This window comes from Triturus cristatus, chromosome 1_1, assembly GCF_964204655.1.
Source record: "Triturus cristatus chromosome 1_1, aTriCri1.1, whole genome shotgun sequence".
NCBI lineage: Eukaryota > Metazoa > Chordata > Amphibia > Caudata > Salamandridae > Triturus > Triturus cristatus.
Window position 1 is genome coordinate 176885183 of NC_140579.1, and position 27486 is coordinate 176912668.

The following is a 27486-nucleotide window of genomic DNA, read 5'->3' on the forward strand; positions in this document are numbered from 1 at the left end:
AGCCGGGGCTCCCAGGCCCGCAGGCGAAGCCTCCCCGGACCATCCGGACCCCTTGTCCCGGGCACCCTGCCACGCGGCAGTCCCCGGGACAGGACCGGGGCAGCATCCCGGCCCGTCCAGCTGCCGGCTGAGGACCGAGAGGGGTCCCAGAGTACCCTGTCCCTAGTAATCCGGAGGAAGGCTACATAGCGGTAGGGCTCCCGCCTGAACCATGGGCTCGGTGGGCTCTCTGCTTCCCGGGGGCTGGGGGACAGCGGCTGGGACTCGGGCACGGGGAGGACCGACGGAGCTCTCGGGCCCGGGCGCCCCGGGGGTAGGACTGCCCGGGACCCGTGGAGCCCGTCCCTGGGCACTTTGCCACGCCGCGGGCCGGAGGAGTGAAGCCTGGGAGGATGTTGCCCGGGCGTAGCCCATCTGGTCCCCGGCAAAGAACCGCCAGCCCCAGAGGGGTCTTCCTGCATACCCTGCCCATACTAATCTGGAGGAAGGCTACCCCCCTTTCTTGTAACCCACGCGCTCCGAGTGACGGAGGGGACCCTAGGCCCGGACGCGCCCGGCCTCCTGGAGCCCTGGCTGGGATCTGGGAGGTGAATGGACCCTCATCGGGACTTCCAGGCCGGCCCGGCCATCTGGTCGCCCCATTGGAAAGCATTGCGCGCGACCAGATGGCCGAGGGGAGAGGTGCAACCAGATGGACGGGACTGAAAGGACTCCCATCTGTCCAACCCCGAGCCTTCGCGCTAGGGTTCCCACCTGCCCACGAAGGGCTCCGTGGCTGCAGGGCTCCGGGGTTGTAGGGCTCCAGGGCAGCAGGGCTCTGGGCCTGCAGGGCTCCGGGGCTGCAGGGCTCCGGGGCTGCAGGGCTCTGGGCCTGCAGGGCTCCGGGCCTGCAGGGCTCCGGGCCTGCAGGGCTCCGGGCCTGCAGGGCTCCAGGGCTCCGGGCTGAAGGGCTCCAGGGCTTCAGGGCTTTGGGGCTGCAGGCCTCGGTGGACGCCCGGGGGACCCATGGAGCCCGTCCTGGGCACTTTGCCTCGCCGCGGGCTGGAGGAGGGAGCACCGGACGCCCCGGGGAAGTGTCGTCCGGGCTTGGCCCATCTGGTCCCCGCCTGAGAACCGCCATCCCCGGGAGGGGTGTCCCGGCATACCCTGCCCCTACTAATCCGGAGGAAGGCTACCCACTTTTCTTGTAACCCTCGCGCTCCGAGTGACGGAGGGGACCCTAGGCGCGGACGCACCCAGCCTCCTGGAGCCCTGGCTGGGATCCGCGAGGCGAATGGACCCTCATCGGGACTTCCAGGCTGGCCCGGCCATCTGGTCGCCCCATTGGAAAGCATTGCGCGCGACCAGATGGCCGAGGGGAGAGGTGCAACATCTGTCCAACCCGAGCCTTCGCGCTAGGGTTCCCGCCTGCCCACGCAGGGCTCCGTGGATGCAGGGCTCCGTGGCTGCGGGGCTCCGGGGCTGCAGGGCTCAGGGGCTGCAGGGCTCCAGGGCTGCAGGGCTCTGGGCCTGCAGGGCTCTGGGCCTGCAGGGCTCTGGGCCTGCAGGGCTCCGGGCCTGCAGTGCTCCGGGGCTGCAGGGCTCCGGGGCTGCAGGGCTCTGGGCCTGCAGGGCTCCGGGCCTGCAGGGCTCCGGGGCTGCAGGGCTCCGGGGCTGCAGGGCTCCGGGCCTGCAGGGCTCTGGGCCTGCAGGGCTCCGGGCCTGCAGGGCTCCAGGGCTCCAGGCTGAAGGGCTCCGGGGCTGCAGGGCTTTGGGGCTGCAGGCCTCGGTGGCTGCAGGGCTCCGGGGCTGCAGGGCTCCGGGGCTGCAGGGCTCCGGGGCTGCAGGGCTCCGGTGCTGCAGGGCTCCGGTCCTGCAGGGCTCTGGGCCTGCAGGGCTCCAGGGCTCCGGGCTGAAGGGCTCCAGGGCTGCAGGGCTTTGGGGCTTCAGGCCTCGGTGGACGCCCGGGGGACCCATGGAGCCCGTCCTGGGCACTTTGCCTCGCCGCGGGCTGGAGGAGGGAGCACCGGACGCCCCGGGGAAGTGTCGTCCGGGCTTGGCCCATCTGGTCCCCGCCTGAGAACCGCCATCCCCGGGAGGGGTGTCCCGGCATACCCTGCCCCTACTAATCCGGAGGAAGGCTACCCACCTTTCTTGTAACCCTCGCGCTCCGAATGACGGAGGGGACCCTAGGCGCGGACGCGCCCGGCCTCCTAGAGCCCTGACTGGGATCCGGGAGTCAAATGAGCCCTCATCGGGACTTCCAGGCTGGCCCGGACATCTGGTCGCCCCATTGGAAAGCATTGCGTGCGACCAGATGGCCGAGGGAAAGGTGCGACCAGATGGCCGGGACCAAAAGGACTCCCAGCTGCCCACACCGAGCCATAGCGGTAGGGCTCCCGCCTGCCCTTGCAGGGCTCCGGGGCTCTGCACCAGGGTCCCTTGTCCCGGGCAGATGGACACTTGGCAGGCCGCAGGACGTGGGATCCCAGGCCCTGACCAAAAATCAGGAGGCCCGGGGCCGGTCCCTGCTTCTCAACGCAGCCAGGCCGGGGAGATAGGGGAGCCTGCCCAAGCATGAGGGACCCCAGTCCCGGGCATACGGTCCCTCAGGTTGTGCGCTCGTTTTCCACAATTTTTTTTCAAAATTCCGCGAAGAGGCATTCCGCAAATTCCGCCCAGCCCTAGTGCAGACACTGCACGGCCTCTGTGTGTGTGTGCACTGCCAATATACCGTGTGCAGACACTGCACATTCTCTGTGTGTGCACTGCTGTTAGACCCGGCCTCGTAGCATGGCCATCCCTGTCCCCGCACCACATAACCTGACCCATGCACCTCACGCAGCCCCCGAGCACACGGCCTAGCCGATCCTTCCCACCAGAACACACACACACCCGACCCGAACTTCCCCGTCCGTGGCCTTCCTCTTTTCGGCCACACCGGGCCCGCTTGCCCACTTCATGCACCATGATGGCTGCCCGGCCCCAGCGCGACCCTGGCCTAGAGGCGCCACTCCGGCTGGGGGACATCGCGCTCCCATTGGGATGAGAGAGGGAGGAGCAGTTTCCATCACACCTCTGAGCTCCCCTGGGAAGATGGGTTTCGATCGGCCCTCCGGCCTCCCTGAGGGCTGGCTCCATGCCTGCTGGGTGTCTGGGACTCCTCCCGACCCGGCCCTGAAAGGATCAAAAGACAATGGCAGGAAACCCCGACAAGCGACCCCCAGGTGACAAGACCCCTGCCTGCACAGACTCCGGACATCAAAGAGGAGTCGTCCTATAACAAGGGGTGCTCTGGGACTATCCGGCAGATTCGCCTTTGGAAACATCTGAGCCCTGCTGAGTGACTCGCGGCTCCCTGAAGATCGTAAGACCTCCGAACTTGTGCTTGAGCCCTGCTGAGTGACTCGCGGCTCCCTGAAGATCGTAAGACCTCCGAACTTGTGCTTGAGCCCTGCTGAGTGACTCGCGGCTCCCTGAAGATCGTAAGACCTCCGAACCTGTGCTTGAGCCCGGCTGAGTGACTCGCGGCTCCCCGAAAAGATCGTAAGACCTCCGACTTGTGCTTGAGCCCTGCTGAGTGACTCGCGGCTCCCACAGACTCTCTTGGTCCCGCCGGACCCCGACGACGACCAGCGTATCCCCCAGCTCGAGGATTGTGAGCTGTGCGCCGGGTACGCCCCTGCCTTTGATCCATATCCCCAAAGACTGTCCCGCTACCTCCTATCCCCCCCGAGACTCTGTGAGCCAGTGCTCTACTTGTATATATTTGCCTTGCTGATCATAAAGATCCTACGACTCCGATCTGATAAAGATTTGTTCTTAAGAACTCCCGGTGTGGTGTCTCTTTGTCGTGTGGTGCCGAGTGTACGATCCTAGGTACGAGATCCCTCCCCTGAGGAGTCTCCCGCCAGTGCCCGGCTACGATACCTTGAGGGTTGACCTCAGGCTAGTCAATGCCCCCTCCGGGCCCCTCTGAGGTCGCCTTCTAACATTGGTGGCAAGCGACGGGATTCAGGCCCATAATTTAGAGATCGTACCGTGAACGGCTGACGCACTACCGACAAAGATGGCAGAAGGAAACGCCGTGGTTCTCACAGAAAACGACACCAGTACCGTGTTCCAGGCGGAACAACTGGAGGAGTACACACACAGAGAACTGAAGCAATTCTGCAAAGAACTCAAAATCGCTACCACTGGTCTCAACACCAAAGAAGATATGCAGAAGGCACTGAAAGCTTGGGTGGATTCTGGAGCCCCCCGCCCAGAAGGAGCGGTGGAGCCCCACGACGAAGCTGGACCCTCCCAAGGAGAACGCAGCAGCAACCAGGTGCGAAGCTTCGTACCAGACGGGGGCCTATCCCCGGAGGAACTCGCAGACAGAGAAAGAAGTCGCCATCACGAACTCGAATTAGCCAAACTCAAAATCGAGGGCGAGTTGAAATTGGCCAAGAAAAAGCTAGCAGTGGAACAGATGCGGGTGCAGGGAGAACTAGAAGAGAAGAAACTCCAATGGGAACACGAAGGAAGGAGACTTCAACTGGAGCACGAACGCAGCTTGAAGGAAATGGAGCTAAAAGCAAAAAGCGATGAAGCGCGGCCCCCGGGGAACCGAGAGGCGGCCTCCCCGGCGGAGCAGAAGGTCCACATCCCCAAGGATGTGGTCAAAGAATATTACAAAAACGATGACATTCAACAGTGGTTCAGGGCATACGAGGTCGCCATGACCTCCCATCGGGTCCCGCAGAAGGATTGGGGGGCCGGGTTGTGGGGACGATTCATGAGCGACGGGAGAGACACCCTGCTCGACCTACCAACCTCCATGCAGACCTCCTACAACCACATGAAAGAGGCCCTCCTCACAAGGTACGGCCTCACCCCGGAGATATACCGCCAGCGGTTCCGGGACTACAGGAAGATCCCGGGCACCACCTGGGTGGAATATGTAAACTTCTTCAGCCGCGCATTCGATGGGTGGATCAAGGGCAGCAAGGTAACCAACCTAGAAGAACTAACCGACCTTATGTTGTGGGAACACCTGGCTGCGAACTGCTTTGTGGAACTGCGCCAGCATCTGCTCGACAGCAAGCTCACGGATCCGAGAAAGCTGGCTGTCGAGGCGGATCGCTGGACCAACACCCGGGTCTCCCGGGGCCTTGTAGGAGAGTACCCCCGAGCCAGTCAGGGACCACCCCGCCAGAGAGGGGGAGGGAACCAGGGAGGGCAGAGAGAGTCCCAGTCCAGTCCCCCGAAAACCCAACCTCCGCCTTTCCCGGCACCCCCACCAGCTGTATCCGGCCCCCCGTGAGACGGGGGCACCGGGTGACCATCACTTGTTTCCGTTGTCAGAAGCCCGGGCATTACACCAACGACCCTGAATGCCCCATGGCCCCACACATCACCCAGGCAGCACCCCCCGCTAGACAGATAGCCAATTTAGCACTGGGGGAGGAGGTTGAGGAGACCGTAGAGTGGGAACCCGCAGCCATGGCCCTAGTATCCTTAGGAGATAGAGAAATGGTCCCTGGAAGCCCCCTGCCCTCCAACACGAAGAAATATAGGCAGCTCGTAACGATCAATGGCCACCAAGTAGAGGCCCTTCGTGACACCGGGGCCAGCATCACCGGTGTCCTCAGTCATTTGGTCAACGAAGACCAGGTCCTCCCCAACGTCTTTTGCCCGGTAATTTCCGCTGACAATACGGAAAGTCTGTGCAAGGTAGCCCTGGTGCCTTTTGAATGGGGAGGGGTGGTCGGTAAACTGAAAGTCGCAGTGAGAACCTCCCAGCCAGTCGACTGTCTCCTGGGGAACGACCTGGAAAGTTCCCCCTGGAAACAAGTCGAGCGCAAGACCCACCTAGGGATGAAGGGTCTCCCTGAGTGGGTGTGCGCCACCACCCGATCCATGGCAGCCCGACTGACCCCCCTTGGGGAAGCCGACGACTCCCTGACCACTGAAGACAGGATGGTCCCCGCCGAGGGTCCCCACATCCCCCCACAAGGAGGGTCGGTCGCCAGTGACGAACCCCCACCTTCCGACTCCGCACAGTTCACCGAGTTAGGCGATCTGCCCGAGTTGGCCCAGTGGCGCCACGAGGGGGGCCCCTCCCGAGAGGAGTTCTGCCGAGAGCAGGCTACCTGTCCTTCCCTGGTCGGGCCCCGGCAACAAGCAGAGGCCCAGGCCGCGGGCGACCAAACTGGAACGCACTGGGTGTATTGGGAGAATGACCTTTTGTACAGCGAGCAGAAGTCGGTGGAGCTAGGATCCGCCCGGGTGCTGGTGGTACCCCTACGCTTCCGAGACCTCCTCCTGGGCTTGGCCCACGACGTCCCCCTCGCAGGCCACTTGGGCCAGGACAAAACCTACAGTCTCCTCGTGACTCACTTCTACTGGCCCAGAATGAAAGCGGATGTAGAAGCCCACTGCAAGTCCTGTCCCACGTGCCAGGCTAGTGGGAAGAGCGGAGGAAAGCGCAAGGCTCCCCTCCAACCCTTCCCTGTCATCAGTACCCCTTTTGAACGGGTCGGGATCGGCATCGTGGGGCCCCTGGACCCCCCAACCTCCCAAGGGCACCGCTTTATCCTCGTCCTGGTGGATCATGCCACCCGATACCCTGAAGCCATACCCCTGCGCACCGTCACAGCCCCCGTGGTGGGCCGGGCGTTGATGGGAATCTTTTCCCGTATGGGTTTTCCCCGCGAGGTCGTGAGCGAATGCGGTACGAACTTCATCTCCAGATACATGACGTCCCTGTGGCAACAATGTGGATTGTCTTATAAGTTCACCACCCCGTACCACCCCCAAGGAAATGGCCTGGTAGAGCGGTTTAACCGGACTCTGAAAGGGATGATCGGGGGCCTGGAAGAGCCCCTCCGGCGTAAGTGGGACGTCCGGCTCCCCTGCCTCCTGTTCGCCTACCGGGAAGTTCCCCAGAAATCCTTGGGGTTCAGCCCCTTTAAGTTACTCTACGGGCACCCCGTCCGGGGGCCCCTCAGCCTGGTCAAGGAAGGGTGGGAGGCGGCGCCCCGAGGCCACCCCCGAGATGTGTTCCGATACGTCCTAACCCTCCGAAACCAGACTAGGAAGTTCCGAGAGATGGCCGAGGCCAACCTGGAGGCGAGCCAGGAAGAGATGAAGCGCTGGTACGACCAGAATGCCACTCTGGTCGAGTTCCAGCCGGGCCAGCAGGTATGGGTCATGGCCCCCGTAAAACCCTGCGCCCTCCAGGATAAATGGACCGGGCCCTTCAAAGTGATTGAGCGGAAGAGCCAGGTCACGTACTTGGTGGACGTCCAGTCACCACGGGACCCCCTCCGGGTCCTCCACGTGAACCGCCTCAAGCCCCACTTTGTGCGGACGGAGCTGAGCCTCCTGCTGGCCACCGATGACGGGGCCGAGGAGGAGTCGGATCCCCTCCCTGATCTCCTGTGCACCAAAGAGAAGGACGGCTCCGTAGAGGGAGTGAACCTCTCCCCATCCCTCACTTCCCAGCAACGTGAGGATTGCCGCCAGCTCCTAGGGCAGTTTTCCGAACTATTCTCCCTGGTCCCCCAAGTCACCGACTGGTGTGTCCATGACGTGGACACCGGAGACAGCCCACCGGTGAAACACCGCGCCTACCGAGTCCCTGATCGGGTCCGGTCCTGCATTCAAGCCGAGGTCTCGAAGATGTTGACCTTAGGAGTGATCGAACCCTCAGACAGTCCCTGGGCCAGCCCCGTGGTCCTGGTCCCGAAAGCAGCTGCCCCCGGTGTCGCCCCAGAACTCCGCTTCTGCGTGGACTACCAGGGACTCAATGAAGTCACCCGAGCCGATGCCCACCCCATTCCCCGAGCCGACGAGCTCATTGACCGACTCGGGGCTGCTCGGTTCCTCTGCACCTTCGATCTCACCTGCGGCTACTGGCAAATTGCGCTCACAGAAGGAGCCAAGGAGCGGTCTGCCTTCTCCACCCCGGATGGGCACTATCGCTTTCGCGTGATGCCCTTCGGGATGAAAAATGCCCCGGCCACCTTCCAGCGACTGGTAAATAGGGTCCTGGCCGGGCTGGAAAAATTCAGCGCTGCCTATCTAGACGATATCGCAGTTTTCAGTTCCGAATGGAGTGAGCACCTCCAGCACCTCCGGAGGGTGCTAACCGCCCTGCGCCAGGCAGGCCTCACCGTGAAAGCCAGCAAGTGCCAGATTGGGCAAGGTTCAGTAGTCTACCTGGGGCACCAGGTCGGAAGCGGCCAGGTCGCCCCTCTACAGCCCAAGATCGACGCCATCCTAGCCTGGGAACCCCCCACTATCCAAACGGAGGTCCGAGCCTTTCTGGGCCTCACGGGCTACTACCGGAGATTCATCTGGGGGTACGGCAGCCTAGTCGGTCCCCTCACGGAACTCACGTCCAAGAAACAACCCAAGAAAGTGCAGTGGACCCCTGCCTGCCAAGAGGCGTTCGATGCCCTAAAAGTGGCCATGTGCACAGCCCCCGTCCTTCAGGCTCCCGACTACTCCAAGGAGTTTGTGGTACAAACGGACGCCTCCGAGCATGGAATTGGGGCCGTCCTGTCCCAGGTGAATGACCAAGGCCTAGACCAGCCCGTAGCCTTCCTCAGCCGAAGGCTGTTGCCCAGAGAACAGAGATGGAGCACCATCGAGCGCGAGGCGTTCGCCGTAGTCTGGGCCCTCAAGAAGTTACGCCTCTATCTGTTCGGCACCCATTTCAAAGTCCAAACCGACCATCGCCCCTTGCGATGGCTCATGCAGATGCGAGGAGAAAACCCCAAACTACTGCAGTGGTCAATCTCCCTCCAGGGGATGGATTTCACCGTGGAACATCGCCCTGGGACTGACCACGCCAACGCCGATGGCCTCTCCCGGTTCTTCCGCCTCTGCAAAGAGAACCCCCAAGAGGATGGGTAGTTCTCTCCGGCTTTCAGCTGCGGGGGACGCGTGTTAGACCCGGCCCCGTAGCATGGCCATCCCTGTCCCCGCACCACATAACCTGACCCATGCACCTCACGCAGCCCCCGAGCACACGGCCTAGCCGATCCTTCCCACCAGAACACATACACCCGACCCGAACTTCCCCGTCCGTGGCCTTCCTCCTTTCGGCCACACCGGGCCCGCGTGCCCACTTCATGCACCATGATGGCCGCCTGGCCCCAGCGCGACCCTGGCCTAGAGGCGCCACTCCGGCTGGGGGACATCGCGCTCCCATTGGGATGAGAGAGGGAGGAGCAGTTTCCATCACACCTCTGAGCTCCCCTGGGAAGATGGGTTTCGATCGGCCCTCCGGCCTCCCCGAGGGCTGGCTCCACGCCTGCTGGGTGTCTGGGACTCCTCCCGACCCGGCCCTGAAAGGATCAAAAGACAATGGCAGGAAACCCCGACAAGCGACCCCCAGGTGACAAGACCCCTGCCTGCACAGACTCCGGACATCAAAGAGGAGTCGTCCTATAACAAGGGGTGCTCTGGGACTATCCGGCAGATTCGCCTTTGAAAACACCTGAGCCCTGCTGAGTGACTCGCTGGCTCCCTGAAGATCGTAAGACCTCCTAACTTGTGCTTGAGCCCTGCTGAGTGACTCGCGGCTCCCTGAAGATCGTAAGACCTCCGAACTTGTGCTTGAGCCCTGCTGAGTGACTCGCGGCTCCCTGAAGATCGTAAGACCTCCGAACCTGTGCTTGAGCCCGGCTGAGTGACTCGCGGCTCCCCGAAAAGATCGTAAGACCTCCGACTTGTGCTTGAGCCCTGCTGAGTGACTCGCGGCTCCCACAGACTCTCTTGGTCCCGCCGGACCCCGAAGACGACCAGCGTATCCCCCAGCTCGAGGATTGTGAGCTGTGCGCCGGGTACGCCCCTGCCTTTGATCCATATCCCCAAAGACTGTCCCGCTACCTCCTACCCCCCCCCCCGAGACTCTGTGAGCCCGTGCTCTACTTGTATATATTTGCCTTCCTGATCATAAAGATCCTACGACTCCGATCTGATAAAGATTTGTTCTTAAGAACTCCCGGTGTGGTGTCTCTTTGTCGTGTGGTGCCGAGTGTACGATTCTAGGTACGAGATCCCTCCCCTGAGGAGTCTCCCGCCAGTGCCCGGCTACGATACCTTGAGGGTTGACCTCAGGCTAGTCAGTGCCCCCTCCGGGCCCCTCTGAGGTCGCCTTCTAACAACTGCCAATATACCTTGTGCAGACACTGCAGGGCCTCTGTATGTGTGCACTATCACTATACCGTGTGCAGCAACTGCACGTTCTCTGTGTGTGCACTGCCAATATTTCGTGGGCAGACACTGCACCACAGCTTCTGTCTGTGTGCACTGCCAATATACCTTGTGCACACACTGCAGGGCCTCTGTGTGTGTGCACTATCAATATATCGTGTGCAGACACTGCACGTTCTCTGTGTGTGCACTGCCAATATATCGTATGCAGACACTGCACAGCCTCTGTGTGTGTGCACTGCCAATATACCGTGGGCAGACACTGTACCACGGCTTCGGTTTGTGTGCACTGCCAATATACCACGTGCATACACTGCACGGCCTAGGTGTGTGTGCACTGCCAATATACCGTGTGCAGACACTGCACGGCCTCTGTGTGTGTGCACTATCAATATACCGTGTGCAGACACTGCACGGACTCCGTGTGCGTGCACTGCCAATATACCGTGTGCAGACACTGCACGGCCTAGGTGTGTGTGCAGTGCCAATATACCATGTGCAGACACTGCATGTTCTCTGTGTGTGCACTGCCAGTATACCGTATGCAGACACTGCACGGCCTCTGTGTGTGAACTGCCAATATTTCGTGGGCAGACACTGCACCACAGCTTCTGTCTGTGTGCACTGCCAATATACCTTGTGCAGACACTGCAGGGCCTCTGTGTGTGTGTGCACTATCAATATACCGTGTGCAGACACTGCACGTTCTCCGTTTGTGCACTGACAATATATCGTATGCAGACACTAAACGGCCTCTGTGTGTGTGCCCTGCCAATATACCGTGGGCAAACACTGCACCACGGCTTCGGTCTGTGTGCACTGTCAATATACCACGTGCATACACTGCACGGCCTAGGTGTGTGTGCACTGCCAATATACAGTGTGCAGACACTGCACGGCCTCTGTTTGTGTGCACTATCAATATACCGTGTGCAGACACTGCACGGGCTCCGTGTGTGTGCACTATCAATATACCGTGTACAGACACTGCACGGCCTAGGTGTGTGTGCACTGCCAATATACCGTGTGCAGACACTGCACGTTCTCTGTGTGTGCACTGCCAGTATACCGTGTGCAGACACTGCACGGCCTCTGTGTGTGTGTGCACTGCCAATATACCGTGGGCAGACACTGCACCATGGCTTCTGTCTGTGTGCACTATCAATATACCGTGTGCAGACACTGCATGTTCTCTCTGTGAGCACTGCCAATAATCCGTGTGCAGACACTGCAGGGCCTCTGTGTGTGTGCACTGCCAATATACCGTGTGCAGACACTGCACTGCCTCTGTGTGTGTGTGCTCTGCCACTATACCATGGTAGATGCAGCGTCTCTTGTGTGTGCATTGCTAGTATGTTGTGGAAAAACAGTGTGTGTAGCTTTTCACCTCGGGCAAACACTAAGTCTTGATTGTGAGTGTGTGTATAGATAGTCCATCATAGGCATGCACGTCTTCTGGGTGTGCTTGTGCATAGCTAGCAGCGCTTTAAGTGGGGCACGTCCTCCCCTACACGGGCAGTAAGTAGCAACATGCATTGAAACCGGCCCCGACCAGGCTCCAAATTTATGTTCTCAACTTTGCACTTAAAAAGAATGATCTCTTTCTAAACAAACTGTGCAAAACATCCTGAAAGTAATTCAAGTCAGCGGAGGCCTCAGGGTGTCTGCGTCTGTTCACACTGTGCATGGGCGCACGTACGAAGAGAGCTCTGGAGTTGAACTTGAAAGTGGTGACATTTTTTTCACATTGCCAGTCACTGTCATAAAGGTATGTACACTACCTGCTCATCTAGTCCTTGGCCTCTTTATGGAACCCAAAGAATGATGTGCGGATGTGCCCACTGCGATCACGGCCTCATGGGAAAGTGTGTAAAGTTACAGCTGTTAAAATACTGACAGACAAAAGACAAGCATTGGAAATGCAATAGGTCTTGCCTTTGTTTAAGTGAAAGCCTTTTGCTTTGCTAATGGTATTGTATTATAGCTATGTATTATTGAGTGTATGTATGTGATACGTTGTGGTTCTATGTTGTTAGAATAGTATTAGTTAGCTGTGTAGTAGGTTAAAGCATAGCGTTAGGAGGAGAAGATTAGTGTTTAAGATTTGGGAAGTAGAGTGAGCAGAAGAATAGCATGAGGGTTAAAGTAGTATAGTGAGAAGAATAGCATGAGGCGAAGAAAGGTGCAGGGGAGAGTAGTAGGAGGGAGAAGGAAGAAAGTGTGGAGGAGATTAGCGTGATTTTGAAGGAAGGAAAGTGTGGAGAGCAGTATGAGGCATAAGGAAGGAGAGAGGAGTAGAACAGTAGTAAGAGGGATATGAAAGGAGTGTGAGAAGTAGAAGAGTAGTGTGAGGTAGAAGGAAGGTAAGATTATTCGATTCGTATTAGGTAGAAGGAAGTAATTTCCACACTAGAATGTCTTAGGTGGAAATGGCCTGCTGTAATTCGCAATTAAATTATTGCTCCACTCATGACAAAAACGAACTTCCTTTTCAGTTTGTTTACTTGAACTTGAAAATAAGCTTCATTTCGATAAAAGTATCTTAAAAAGCACATGCAGATATAAAATGTACAAACATGTGAAACCAACAAACGAATCATGTAAATATAAAATCATCATATTCCCAAGATCTACAAAAAATTAAAAGAAACATGTAGACATTATAAATAGGACAATATAAAATAGATATGCAGGCAAGCAGAAGAAACAGTCGGGCTACTTAGTCAAGGACTACAAGGGCTTTAGTTCTTAGGAGCCAGGCCCACCTTAAGAATTTCGATAGAGCGCAAGCGTACATAGAACGCGTGTCTGATTTAAGAATACGCAGCGCTATGAGGTGGTCACGTGTGCCCAAGCTTCTGCATAGTGGTTTAAGCCAATATGATCTTGGGATTTTATACTCTGGGCATGCAAAAAGCACGTGTGCAATAGATTCAATTTTGGTTTCACAGAAAGGACAAAAAGGCGAAGTTTGAGAGGGAAATTTCCAGCGAGCAGTCAGCTCGCGCACCGGAAGGGTACCAACCCTAAATTTGAAATAAAGGGCTCGGTCATATGGCTTCTGAATAATGTCAAGATAAGGCTCGAAGCGAACTACATCTTTGAGGAGAAGGAACTCAGTGGTACATCTGCCGAATTGGGAGCTAGAATTCCTTTTTCCTATAACCCAACTCCAGTAGAGTTTCTTCAGCTCAGCTTTTGGGGGCGAAGTTCTATTTATCCAAGCATCTTTAAGACCAAGGTCGTAGAGAAGGGTCTTTACATCTTTCAGCCATTTGACTTTATTCCAAGAAGGCATAGAGAGTATTTCGGATAAGCCCTCCACATACTTAGCTAGCTCGGGGGTCCGCCAGAGCCGTGCCCAGAGAAGTAGAGGGCGTACTCTTGCCAGGTCTTTCAGCGCATAGCACCCTAGATCCGATAGTAGAGGCACTATAGGTGTACTCTGTGGAAGTGCCATCAGTTCCTTATAGAAACTGGAATCGGATTTGGCAAGTTCCTCAATATTATTTGAGCCCCATAACTCTAGCACCGTAGAGTGCCGAGCTCACGCCCTTTGCTTTGTATATGTCCAATGCTGGGGCTATTGGCCTAGTTGAGGAGGAACGATGTTCTCTAAGAAGGGCACCAGTAACCCTCTTATGGGTTAAGAGCATCTTTTGTACGTGAGATGTCCAGCGCATAGTGTCTGTGATGCGGATGCCTAAATAATCAAACTTTTTGACCCTTTCAAGAGAAACTGCATTCAGGACTGGGGGCCAGCCTAATTTTTTCGGAGGATTCAAAATTAGGTATTTTGTTTTGGTGGTATTGATAATAAGGCCTCTGTCGTTGCAGAAAGATTGAAAGCTGTCAAGAAGAGTTTGCAAGCCCATGGGTGTCTTGGACAAAAGGAGAGTATCGTCAGCAAACAGGAGTGTTGGAACGCGTTCGCCCGCCAGGGATGGTGCATCAGCAGGAACTTCCCGCAGATGGTCCACTACCCCATTCACATAAAGTGAAAAAAGGGTGGGAGCAAGAACACATCCCTGGCGGACGCCCCTGTTTACTGGAATTCTCTCCGTTTTCTGACCCTGGGGACCCCAGCGTACCTGGGCATAATTGCCATCATGGAGTTTTACTAGCAGGGCCAACAGGTAGGAAGGGATGTTCATATTGGTCAGAACACGCCAAAGGGTATCTCGGGGAACAAGGTCAAATGCTGTTTTTAAATCTATGAAGGCTAGGTAGAGACTGCCCTTTCCAAGAAGGACGACCTTCCAATAGATAAGGAACAATCTGAAGACCTGTTCTATAGTGCCTGTTCCGGCCCTAAAGCCTGCTTGATAGTCAGAGAGGATACTATTATCATTCACCCAAGTTAGTATCCTCTCCAATATCACTTTCCCGATGACCTTCTGGGAGGAGTCGATCAAGCTAATTGGCCGATAATTAGCTGGATCGTCTCGGGCACCCTTTTTGAAAATGGGAACGACCTCGGCCCCCTTCCAAGATTCGGGGACCGGGGCGCCATTAGCGATGGCATTAATAAGGGTAGAGAGAAGCTTCCCCCAGTTAGATGGATCAAGCTTAAGAACATCGCCGGGGATACCATCCGGGCCAGCTGCTTTCTGCGGAATGATGGACTGGATAGCACTATGAACCTCTCCTTCGGAGAAGGGGTCAATATTCAGGACGTCCCCGAGGGGGAACGCCCCCTCGGGGAGGAACTTCTCCACATTCTCAGAACTGGTGGAATATAATTTGAGAAAATGCTCGTACCATGCTATACCAGTGATGTTGTATGTCAGAAGTTCATGGACTGGTCTATTCTTTAATCTGATTGTGTCCCAAAAGGCACCAGGGTTGCGCTTAAGGGAGGCCTCCCTTAGAGTCTGCCAAAACTGTTCCTCCCAGGACTTTTTGGCATTAAAGACAGAAGTCTTATAGTCTTTCCTAGCTTTCTGGATCGCAGATGCAATCCCGCTTTTTAGGGCCACTATTAAAGCAGATTTCTTCATTCTGCAACTTTGCGTATACCAACCATTCTTAGGGATAGGCTTAAGCCCTCCCTTCAATGGGCCACCCTTGTTATGTGCTCGGAATAAGTTTCCCAATTTAAGAATGGTGTCTTGAAAGATAGAGGGAGCCCTATCAAGGACAGCCTGATGGGTATTTGTTGGAGTCAACTCAACTTGTGTAGCATATAAGATTGACCTTATTAGTTCAACTTTACCATCATCCAGCATGACTTTGCGCCATTTAAGGCACCTCTCACAGTTGGCAGGATAAACCTCAGAGGTTTGTAGTGGACTAGCTACTGGTGGAAACAGGGACCCATGTGAATCTGCCCATAATAATTTAATATAAAGAGATAGCTGATTATGATCGCTATCATAAGAAGGAATTATTTCCATATCCACCATGAATGTCCAAAGTTTGAGGTCGAGAAGTATATAATCGATCCTTGAGGTGTGATTAGGCCTGTTGTAAGTGTGTGCACCCTGGGGATCAGAGGATGTTCTACCGTTGGCCGCCCTTAAGCCAAACTCCAAGGTCATGGTGTTAAGGAATACAACAGATTTAGTCCATCTCTTGATAGGAGGCAACGTTAGTGACGGAATGCCTCGTTTAGCGTCATCCTCAAATAGATCAGGAAGATCTACTGAGGCAAGGGGCTCGAAGGAGCAGTTAAAGTCTCCTGCTACCAGGACGTAGGATGCATGATGGCACTTGCGTAGTTCGCCCTCTAGGAGTACAAGTGTAGGTGACAAGGCTCCTCCACTGAGGCCCCTTGCATAGACGTTAAATATATCAAGAGACTTCTTTCCCTGGGCTCCCTTGAGAGTAAGTCTTAATATGTCAGGGGAGGCAATATGGGCCTGCCTAATGGTACACCCAAGGGAAGTACTAACCCAAATCAACAGGCCGCCAAAAGGGCGTCCTCTTCCTGTCAAAGGTGGAGTGGCCAATCATATGATACAGCTCTGTTGCCCAAGTCTCCTGGAAAATACAGATACTATAGGTCATTATAAAGGAGTTCCAATGTGGGAGATCTAATTTGGTGGCGAGGCCAGCTACATTCCAATTTATAATCCTAAGAGGAGGAGAAGTAGTAGCTGTGTCTTGTAGTGCAGGTGGATTGAAGGAATTAGGAGTGACCAGGGTCGAAGTGCAAGAAGAAGGCAATAGGAGATGGTTAGTAACCTGAGAGATTGAAGTAAGCTGGGAACAGTGCTGCTGAGCGTGGGGACTCAAATCGGTTTGAAGGGGATCCCTATCAAGGTCAGTAGCTACTTTGAGATCTTTTATGTTATTATGGATTCCAACAGGAAAAGGAATATCTACCATTGCTGGGATTCCATGTCAGTAATGCTCATAGCAGCTATAAGTGTCATGATATCTGCTGGGGGCAAAAGTAGGAAAAGCCTTTTCCCTGCTGTTCCCAACTCCCTTGAAATAGCCATCTTAGGATGATTGGAAAAAAGAATGCGGGTAGTGAGAGTAAACAGTATCGAAGTAGAAATGGCTTAAGTCAAGGCATCCTATGCCACTCATGGTGGGTTGTTGGTAGTTGCAGATTAATCTTGTGACCCGGGGATCCCTGAAATTTATGATGACACAATCACCAGGCGTATTTTTCGGTTTGTTGCCCACCCAAGATACCCTTCTGACATGAAGAACCTGCCCATCCAGATGGTTTGGGAGTAGCCTATTAGTATTCAGCCAGTGTGTTGTTTTATTACGTAATTCGATGTAAGATTCTGGCTTGGCAGCTTTAGGGTGCGGAACTCCAGTCAAAATGGCAACAAAGGGTAGGCACTCCGGTGGAAGGTTTACATGGGGTAAGGACTGTTCTGAGCCGGTGGGGGGGACTTTGGATTGAATTTGTATAGGTTCATTGATGGATGAATTAGAGAGATTCTGTGCAGATTCTGCAATGCATCCCGATACCCCGGAGATTGGATGGCTACCAGTCGGGCCAGAGGCTGGTTTTTTATTTGTAGGAAAGCTACCCGAGGAGGTTGTGGGTATTAGAGGCCCTAAGCCTGGTGGGGTAACTCCATTCTTTGGGCCTAAGCTTAAGGCAGCATTTGGGTTCGGCAAGGCAGCTTGGGGCATGGGTTCATTAGAGGTAATTAAAGGAGGGTCAACAGCAGTAGCATGATCCTGACCTAACTTTGAGTGCAACTTGATTAGGGACTTAAGAGAAAAGAAGTTGTCAAGAGAGGCCTGCTCAAATCTCTCGAGCCTCTCGGACAATAATCATACTCTTTCCATCATAGGAAGTAGCAAAGATTTAATCGTTTTTTCAAGTTGACCAATAAGTGTAAGTTGGGGGTCAAGGTCATTTTGTGATGCAGATTGTTGAGGAGGTTGCTCTGCAAGAATATCGGTGGTTAAGTTGACCGGGTGAGCAGGGGATGATCTTATCCTGAGCTGGTGGGGTGTAGGTAGTACTGTTCGACCCACTTTCTTACCCAAGCCAATACGTGATTTGCTTTTACTTTTCTTAGGAGCTTTTGTCTGATCCTCCTTATTACCACTACCTGCTCTTTTCCTTTTGTTTGGAACGGTTTTTAGGTCCACTACGGTGGATGGCTCAGTGGTCACAAGGGTTACAAGAGGTGAAGTGACAGTAGTGGCAGTATTAGGTGTAACTTGGGAGGCAACTAACAGGGGAGAGTATGAAAGGTCTAACAATGTTACAGAGGCAGGATCACTAGGACCGGCAGGATTTGTATCCGCACTTATCGGCAGACGTTGTAAATTCCCTGTTAAAATGTCAACCACTTGGGTATTGGCTTGGGCGGGTGAGGCAGCTAGCGCAAATGCGCCCATTGAGGAGTGTTTATCTTTTAGAACGTCAAGGGAGAGGCGCCGCTCTGTAATTGCAATTTCTTTCTCTAATACAGAGCAGGCACGAATTATAAAGTGGTCAAGAGTGCCACTAACAGAAGCCCCTCCCAGTGTGCCTCCCTTGCCCGAACGTGTGGACATTGCCATAGACAATGAGTAAAAGCGGTAGTCACAGCGTGAAATGTAACAAACAGTCTATTGTAAAGCAATACACCGAGTCTATCAAGCAACAATGTTAGCATACCAGTCAGAGGGTTGAGGCAGGAACAAGAGAGGTGGCCCAGCCCGGCCTCCTTTGGCCCCTGACGGCCTCAGACGGCCCGCCCTTTGTCCGGGCTTCGTCCGGCGCCCGCGCGCGTCCCGCGACGCGGAGGGAGCGGCGTTCTTTTGAGCGCCTCTGGGCGCTTCGGTGACGTCGAGGGGCGCTAGGGCGCCTGGGAGCTGTGGTCTCCCCTCACCAGGGCCGCGAGGTGATATGGCGGCAACAGCAACGGCAGGGAAACACACAGCGGAGCACCAGCGGGACTTAGGGTGAGCGAGTGAGGGCAGGGCACCAGCAACTTCCCCTTCGCAAAACCAGGCTCTCAGCAGTGTCAGGGCTCCAAATTCAAACTTCCCGCTCCACCGAGGGAGCGGCGTTCTTTTGAGCGCCTCCGGGCGCTTCGGTGACGTCGAGGGGCGCTAGGGCGCCTGGGAGCTGTGGTCTCCCCTCACCAGGGCCGCGAGGTGATATGGCGGCAACAGCAACGGCAGGGAAACACACAGCGGAGCACCAGCGGGACTTAGGGTGAGCGAGTGAGGGCAGGTCACCAGCAACTTCCCCTTCGCAAAACCAGGCTCTCAGCAGTGTCAGGGCTCCAAATTTAAACTCCCCCCCCCCCTGTTTACTTCACGATTCTATCTGCGCCACAAATCAAAGGTACAAAGAGCAATCACACCTTATAGGCGGGTGGACATAAGTAGGTGCCGCATGTCTTATTTTTCTTCAGTCTAGTAAAGAGACACTGATTGGCATTCCCCTGTTTAGCTGACCCATTAATGGAGGGCAAAATTGAGAAACCCACCAAAAAGTCTTGCAGTACTTTGAGCGCAGTGAAAGTGATCCAGGGCTGAGCGGGAGCACGAGCCTCTTTCTGACTCACTCGATGCACACGGAAAGGGTGGGGGAGGGAAACACTGCGTTTGTGCTTGGAGCAGGGGAGTCATTACGATGCTGCTCACACCTTATGCAGTCTGGGGGGGGTCGCACTACTTTGAGGCCCGTTTACTCTATGGCTGGGTTTCTGTGCGAGCAGCAGGATACCTAGAGCCGCCTGGAAGTGACAACTAGGAAGGGGAGAGAACACTGGGTGAAAGTCCAACCCCTAAGCGCACGTCACCTAACGATGGAAGGACGTCAGAGAAGGGACGAGTAGCGGGAGCAATAGAAACAAGCTCTATATCGAACTGGAATAGCAAACTGCAGGGACGATAGGTAACGCACGTTAAGTGAACGTTTGCAAAAACCAGTGCTCGTCTGTTTACAAATCAAATTTTGCTGCAGTTTAATTTAAATGAGTCTCCGATTGGCTTGAAGCTAAAAGTATACATAGGACCGGCATTTCCTTCTGTTAACGCAAACATTTCTGACGAGAATGTAGTTTTGGGTTCCAGAAACATTTGTATACTATTTAAGCAGAAATATTTGTACACTAAGCACCACAACACTAAAATTCGGTCACCACAGCCAATTTGCAGGGCTGTATTTAATAGGCAGATCACATAATGTGTGTGCGCAAGCATCCGGGACAGCACGTTTGGAGAGGGGGCGGGGGCAGTATAGTGACGTGTTTTATTGGACACCACAAGCAACAACCCTGTAAAGAACACACTATTTACGCAGAAATATTTGTACACTAGTTAAGCAACCCACTAAAACGCAGGCCACACCGCCCATTCGCAGGGCTGTATTTAATAGACAGATCACATAACGTGTGCACACAAGCGTCGGGGATAGTCGTTTTGGAGAGAGGGAGGGGGCTGTTCAGTGACGTGTTCATGGACACCACAAACAACAACCCCGAAAGGAACATATGTAATTTTGACTGCCTCGGTCCGGAGCTTCAGTAAAACGCTAAATTGGCAAGTAAAACAATGGTGGTGGGGTGGCTGACAACACTTGAAACAAAAGATGGGGCAGCAACACAAGGAGTGCCCTAGCTGAGATCTCGGTTAAGTGTGGCGGGGATCGGCCGGTAGGGTGTCCGAGACACTCCCCTCCAGAATTACTGTATAAGAACCCCCAAAACAAATGAGACTATGGCCATCGAGGAAAAAGTCACAGCACTGCCACGACACATTCAAGTAATGGTAAAAAAATAACAAGCATTTGCAATGCAATAGGTCTCGCAGTTACGAGAGTTTCAGCTATTGGCATTGTAAATAACAATGCCTTTTATTTATGTTTTTAAAAGAAAAACAAAAATAAAAAGTATTATTATTTGCAATGTCAATAGCTCAAACTCGCGTAAATGCGAGACTTATTGCATTGCAAATGCTTGGTTTTTTTTTAAGGTCATAGCAGTAGATGGAGGCTTTTGGATGTGAGTAAAAAGGGTTTTTTGGAGGGGAAGATTCAGAGGGAAGAGTTTAGAAAGGTTTGTTTCCTGTGAGCAGAATCGAAGCATCCCCGGTACAGCAACCATGTAGACCAGTGTTTAAATTGCATGTGCTTATTTGAGCAGTTTTACATGGCGCGAACTTGCACCTGGGGTACTGGAGCGCTCTACATGAGCACCAGTGCTACGACACAATGTTATGTTGATGTTTTTTAGGTATTGGACAGAGATCGGTGCTCGCACTGGTTCCCCTGTTCCAAAGACGGCAGTTCTGGCCGTAAAGTCAAGCCGAAAGGGAGCTGTTCAGTCAGTCAAGGTTTCCCCTAGGGCGTTACGCAGAATGTGATCCATGTACGCCCAGGTGAGCAAGCAACAGAGCAAAGCGTGAGAAACGAAGCCCCGGCACCAGCACATAAGCATTATTTATACAATGTCAATAAGCGCCAAAGCTGCAGCCTGTGTGACATTCACGTGACGGCGTGAGCCCCAGGAACGTAGAAAGCGTCCAGACCCGACCCCAAAGGAGCCCCGAAAATGGATGTAACTATAGCGCGCTCCGATCTTTCTTGGCCCGCTTCGCTTCATGCTGCACCATTCTGATCCAGGAGGTAGCATCCAAATCTGGATACCCTGCCGTGAAAGACCCTGGCTGCCAACAACTGGCGCGCAACTAACTAACCTCACGTGTACCTGAACCAAGCAGCTCGGCTAGCTGGCGCTACAAATAACGCGCGGAGCCACTTGCCGACTGCCGGACTAGGAGTAAGAACTGCTGCGGACATGAGCGCATGCTAAGATCGCGGCCAATCAGCAGTTTCAAATCCTGTGCGGCGTATTGCGATTGGCTAAGGTGACTGAAATGCTCAAATCCTAGGCTAGTTCTCATATCGTCAGTACCGCCCACTCCAAGAAGGTCTAGCAGAATATGATCAGACATGGGATTGGTTGTTAATCGACCCAGAAGTGGTAAAGTTATTGAACGAATGATATCCGTTGAATGATGAGCTGGGTTTACCGGTAATAGACTGAGTTTACAGATGATCTGTGTAAGTAGGTATATTTAGTTTTTACATTGCGATTTGTGCCTATGCTGAGTGACAATTAAGTAAAAGTTTTCATTCTGTTATCACCCAGTTAGACGAGTTTAGAAGCCTGGACCTCAGCCCTAACTTTGCATACAAACGCACTACAATTTATTTTTTCATGCAACGTTTGCCAATCGCGAAAGGCATCGCGCTGATATGAACAAAAGATAAACTCGTTGGGCTCAGCACACACATTGGCTTTGTAAGCGCGGAGTAGATAAATAGGTCAGTGTCGAAAACACGTGAAATTCAATACGGGCAGGAAGTGGGATGAGGGAGGGGGTGGCAAATGGCGTGTACATTTCGCGGGTGCTTTGATGAGAACATCAAAGTGCCCGCGAAATGTACACGCAGGCTGCCAAATGGTGCGCGTGCACGGCGCACATGCACTGTGTCAAAGCGGCCGTGCGGCCCGCGAAAGTGAAAGCAAACGAGTGCTTTGAGGCCTCCAAATGGTGCGCGCGCCCGGCCGACGCACATGCACTGTATTTGGAGGCCTGAAAGCACTTGTTTGCACTTCCAAAACTCGCTTACTATAAGTCTCGCCAGAGCAGCGCTAAAGCGCTGTCTCAGGCGAGACCTAAAAAGTGGCAACAGTAATTATAAAACCCACTGTGTCACGACGCCGCCAGTAAAAGATCCAGTCCTGGTGGGTGCGGCCAAAAGAGGACAGGGCGGTAACCAGGAGGTACTAAAAAGCCTTGGTTACAATCACAACACACCGTTTAGCATAATCCATGACGCAAAATGACACACACCAATGAAAATTATGGGCGGAGCAGAAACTCAGCTTCTCACAATCACATTCATAAAGAGAGGACTACAGCCAAGTTCATCCCAGTAGATCCCTCTAACATCTCTCCTCCAACCTATGCAGGTTAAGGACCATAAACATAAGCAACAAGCACCGGCAGAGCCAATAGCTCTCTCCTGTTGGACCCATTGGCTTTACCAATGATTCTAGTTATGCCATAAAGCGTTCACAATGCTGTGCAGCATGGCTTTTAAAAAATAACTAAATTAGCCTATGACATGACCAGCCACATCATTTTGTAGGCGCACGCACCAAGCATGCGTGCGTCTACAAAATCACACCATTGTTTTTTTCGGTTTATAAATTATTTGGCAGATCTGAGTTGGTATAGTGCGGTTGGGGAAAGCAACATGGACAAGGAGCTGCAGCAGAATCACAGGGAATCGGAGGGATGGTAAACCAACACAGGGGAGGGGGAGAGGAAGCAACATGGTGGCTCGGGTGGGGGAAGGAACATGGAGGGCACAGGTGAGGGTTAAGAACAATGTTGGCGCTGGTCGGGGAAACAAATGAGAGAGAGGAATGCTAGGGCAGCAAACTGACAAGACAGCACGTGGGGAGAAGCACACAGGTAAAAAAAACTCGAGGGATATGCATAAACGGGTATAATGGAGGAGGGCGGGGAAGACGCATATGGGCAGAGAAAGAGCAATACGAGAGAGCAAAGGAGAGGGGAAGAAATACATGAGTGAGACAGCTCGAAAACACATGCACTCTCTTAGTGTTAAACAAAAGGAAAACATTTGCCCCTTAAAATAGAGCAGTGGAGGACACAAGTAATGCGTTCATGCTCAATGGGAGGACAAACACAAGAAGAGGAAGAAAAGCTCACACATGCTAATTAATAAGAAGCAAGCAAATGAGAGTGACAATGAGCCCAACTAATGGTAAGGAATGGGCGAACTATACGTCTACTGTAGCCTAAAAATAGTCTTGCAACAGACAGTGCATGCACTGTCTAATGAGCAAGACCTAAAAATGTCAGAATGAACCGCCACATGCGGTAACCAGCTTAGTGGTCTATGACCATAGAAATACCATTGAGGGACCTGTAGAGCTGGTTAAAGCGTCCAGAAAACTGTAAAGTGAGCTTCTATCTTACACTTTTTCATCACACTGAAAAGTGCTGCATCCCATAACACGATAACAGCAGCTCGGTTGTCATCACACACAAAATGGAAAATCTTCCCACATAGGATCAAAACAAAGACAGCACCTTTCCAACTACACAGCCTATATGGCGTAGCAGGTAGGCAAGCACTTCAGTGCCTCACAAATAGAAATTTAGCAATACAGTACAATATGTGTGTGTGTGTGTGTGTGTGTTAGATAAAATGAGAAGGGATTGTGAAGTTTGGGAGACAAATAAGTGCATGGTGAAGGAGAGAGTGAAAAAAGACAGAGAAAGGAGATGAAGTTGAGATGCAGAAGGAGGAGAGAGAGAGAGGAAAGTGATGTAAGGGAAGAATGAAAGTTGTTACTCATTTATCTGATATTGACAAAAAAATGAGTGTTAATAAGCATTGGTAAAGTAAACAGGTTTACCTTTATTTAGATTTGTTTCTTGTGTGATGTATGTAGGTTTACTAATGGAAAGCACAGATGGAGGCACCCAAATACTGGTCAGCTGGCACGATCTGCCATCAAGCACAGGATTGTAGTTCACCTGTTTTACTACATGGCCATAATTATAAAGGTCAATCTCTTTCAAAGGATTCCTAGTTATGCTTCATTGGCCACGATCCTTTTAGAAACACGTTCCACCTTTGTCATCTCACTTAAACCTCTGATAGTCAGTACACTGTATCTGCTCTACAAGGGTAGGGTGTGTGTGGGTGTGTGTGTGTGTGTGTGTGTGTGTGTGTGCGTGCGTGTGTTTGTGTGTGTGTGTGTCCCCGTCCGTCCGTCGTCCCCCCACAGTATACCATGGGCAGGCGCTGCACATCTACTATGTGTGCACTGCAAGTAAATTGTGGTTAGACAATGCACATCCTATGTCCATATACAGCACATGCATCATGGGTGGACACAGTTTACATTAATCAACATCTCTATTTTTTTTTTAATGAGAATGACTTTCATCCCCTACTCAAGGGGAACGAAGAGCGAAGGTTCCATGATGCCACAAACACTAAGGTATCAAGGCACCACAGCAGACGGAGCAGGGGTCAGACTTGTGAAAATACAGAGTGCAGCATAGCATCATCTCTATAACCACACAGCAGGAAGGACGGGAGTTCTGTGCAAACCAGACCTGCTTTGGGTCACCAGAGCTTAGACGGGGCAGATATCTGACCTCTGGTTTTGCAGTGCTCACGTTATGTTATGTGTATTTGTGTAGCGCGCTAATCACCCGTGGTGGTATCTAGGTGCCTTGCAGGTGGTCAGGCCACTGTCGCCTGATAAGGTTAATCGAAGAGCCGGGTCTTCAGCTTTTTGCAGAGCTCGAGAAGTGATGAGGAGGCTCAGACGTGGTGAGGGAGGTCGTTCCATGCTTTGGGGAAGAGATATGGGAAAGCGCAGCCTCCGGCTGTGGCTTTGCGAAATGCGGGGTATACATGCCAGTGAGAGTCCGGCTGAACAGTGTTGCCTGGAGGGTGTATAGAAGTGTATGCGGCTGTTAAGGTATGCCGGGCCGGTGTTGTGTAGTGCTTTGAATGTGTGTGCGAGCAGTTTGAATAGGGTGTGTTTGTGGATTGGGAGACAGCCCAGTTCTCAGACGTGTGGGGTGGCACCGGCAGCTCTGCAGCAGACATTCACAGCTTGTGCTGTTGTACTAAGTGCTTATTGGCAGCGCAATTGAACTAGCAGCTCACTGCAGCGAGCACTCTACTGACCACACCAGAAATCCAGCACAGTGAGGTACGACAGACAACACAGCGCTCTAGAGGCTGTCCCACCCAGCACTATATCAGGGCGCAGGCAGGTTTTTGAAGAGATTCATTATGGAAAATATCAATCTAACTACTGCTCCTATTAGGGTGGCGAGACTTGGTTCCGGGGGTCATATTACGAAATCAGAATCCAGAGAGGGCGGAGACTAGACATCTTCAGGATCACAGATATTTTTGACAAGGGGTCCAAAATTTACAGCCAATAAGGTGTCACTATAGACTATGAACCCCAGAACCACCAAAAGGTCCCAGAATTGGAACAGTCAGGATTCAGAAATAATTCTGCCCAATGAATCTCTAGATTTAGGGAGTAGAAGCCTTGAAACCCAGAGTGTTTGCTGACAGCAAACTCTGGGATCTACATATCTATCCAGCTGTCTATTGGTCAATCTATGGCACGAGTCAGTCAGTCAGTCTGTCTATGGGTCAATCAGTGTATCTGTCTACTGGTCAGACAGTCTGTTTGTCTACTGGTTGGTCTGTCTGTCCATCTATCAAATAAGCACTCCATATATGGAATTAACTACGTCTGTACTGGTGAAAAAACTATAGGATAATTACGTGGACAAAGTGATCCACACTTTTTAGGTCTCGGCTGGCGTTGGAGCGCGCATGTGCTCCTCGCCTCGAGACTTATAGTTAACAAGCTACTTTTGAGAAGGGGACTCAAGCCCTGCCCCTCCTGTCCATTGGGTAGCGTCAGCGTTTATGGTAAATGCTGGCTTCCCATTGGAAAGGAGGGTTTTTCGTTGCCTCCCTTTGGCTTTTTGGTGGACTGCCTCGCCTGCTTCACAGCTGCCGTGAAGACTTTTATCTGCTCCTTTATTTAACAAGCAGATAAGAAAAGTCTTCACGGCAGCTGTGAAACAGGCACGGAGCTCAGAGGCGCATGGGGTCATGGGGAGGACAAGGCAATGGCGAGCGCTTGTTTAATCTTCCCTTGTTGTACTGGTCCCTTGTAAAGTTTGGGGTCGCTCTCCAAAACCTTTGTGGCGCCCCTGCAGAAGCCTTTTTGTTTTGCAGTTTTATATAGCGCGTGCTCAACCCGATGCGCTCTACATGAACGCCAGTTACAAGGACACATTCATTTTTTAATTTTTGTGTAGGCACAGGGAGATTAAGTGGTTTGGTCAGAATCACACATGTGGAGCCGGTGCCGAGATTCGAACTCGGTTGTCAAGTAGGCAGCTCTGGTCGGTACGCCACATCCTGTGCCCATTTGCCGAGGATGCAGCTAGAATGCCCTAATGCGGGGGAGATCCTTGTCGCTAGTCTAGTGGTAGCTCTGTTAGAATGCCCCTAGCCCATGGGGGGCTCTGTCGGAATTATGCTGTCGCTTGTCGGGTGAGGGTCCAGTAGGAACACCCCTTGCTGCCTGAGCGTCCGCAAGGGCATCCTTAGAGGTTGAGGGCCTGGCTAGAGTACCCCTTGCTGCACGGGGACTCTTAAAATATCTCTATTTGGTGGAGGCTCAGATAGAATGTCTGTAGTCAGATGGGACCGAAGTCCGGACCCTGGCCTAGTCAGGCTGTGTTTGAATATCTTCAGGCTAGAAAGTTCCTGACGCCAATCAGAGAGACCTGATTAAGGATTTCCGCATGCAGGTGAGAGCTCAGTTAGGCAGCCCTGGAGGGTGGCCGTGCCAGTGCGAGACGGCAAGCCCTGCCTCGGAGGCTCTCAGAGCTACACCACGGCCTACACCATGGGGAGCAGCCCCTACTCCTACAACACCTACCCGGCCTACAGCTACAGCAACAGCCCCCAGTACAACAGCAACTACAGCTGCAAATACTCCAGCCTCCCAGCCGTGCAGGGCAGAGCGGGGGGCAGCCCCTTCATGAACATGGGCAACCTGGGCCAGCTGAACACTGCAGCGCAGCCACAGGGGCACCAAGGGGCCTCTGTGCCGCCCTGCCAGGGGACTCTGCAGGGCATCAGGGCCTGGTAGGACACCCGCAGCCTAGGCCCCTCCTGGGCGTCCCTTCATTGAGCCTGCACCGGCCCCGTGCGGGGAGTGACAGCCCCCACACTGCGGACAGAGAGAGAGGTGCAGTGGCCACCCAGCG

General features: G+C 53.5%; 1 long non-coding RNA gene across 1 annotated transcript in view; it reads right to left on the reverse strand.

Annotated features, from left to right (window-relative positions):
* LOC146869933 (uncharacterized) overlaps positions 1-19331 on the reverse strand; it is a 130080-nt gene extending 110749 nt beyond the window's left edge. Inside the window, exon 1 of the long non-coding RNA XR_014968437.1 lies at positions 18275-19331. This is a non-coding gene — a long non-coding RNA (uncharacterized LOC146869933). The remainder of the gene's footprint in view (positions 1-18274) is intronic.
* Positions 19332-27486: the final 8155 nt, after the last annotated feature.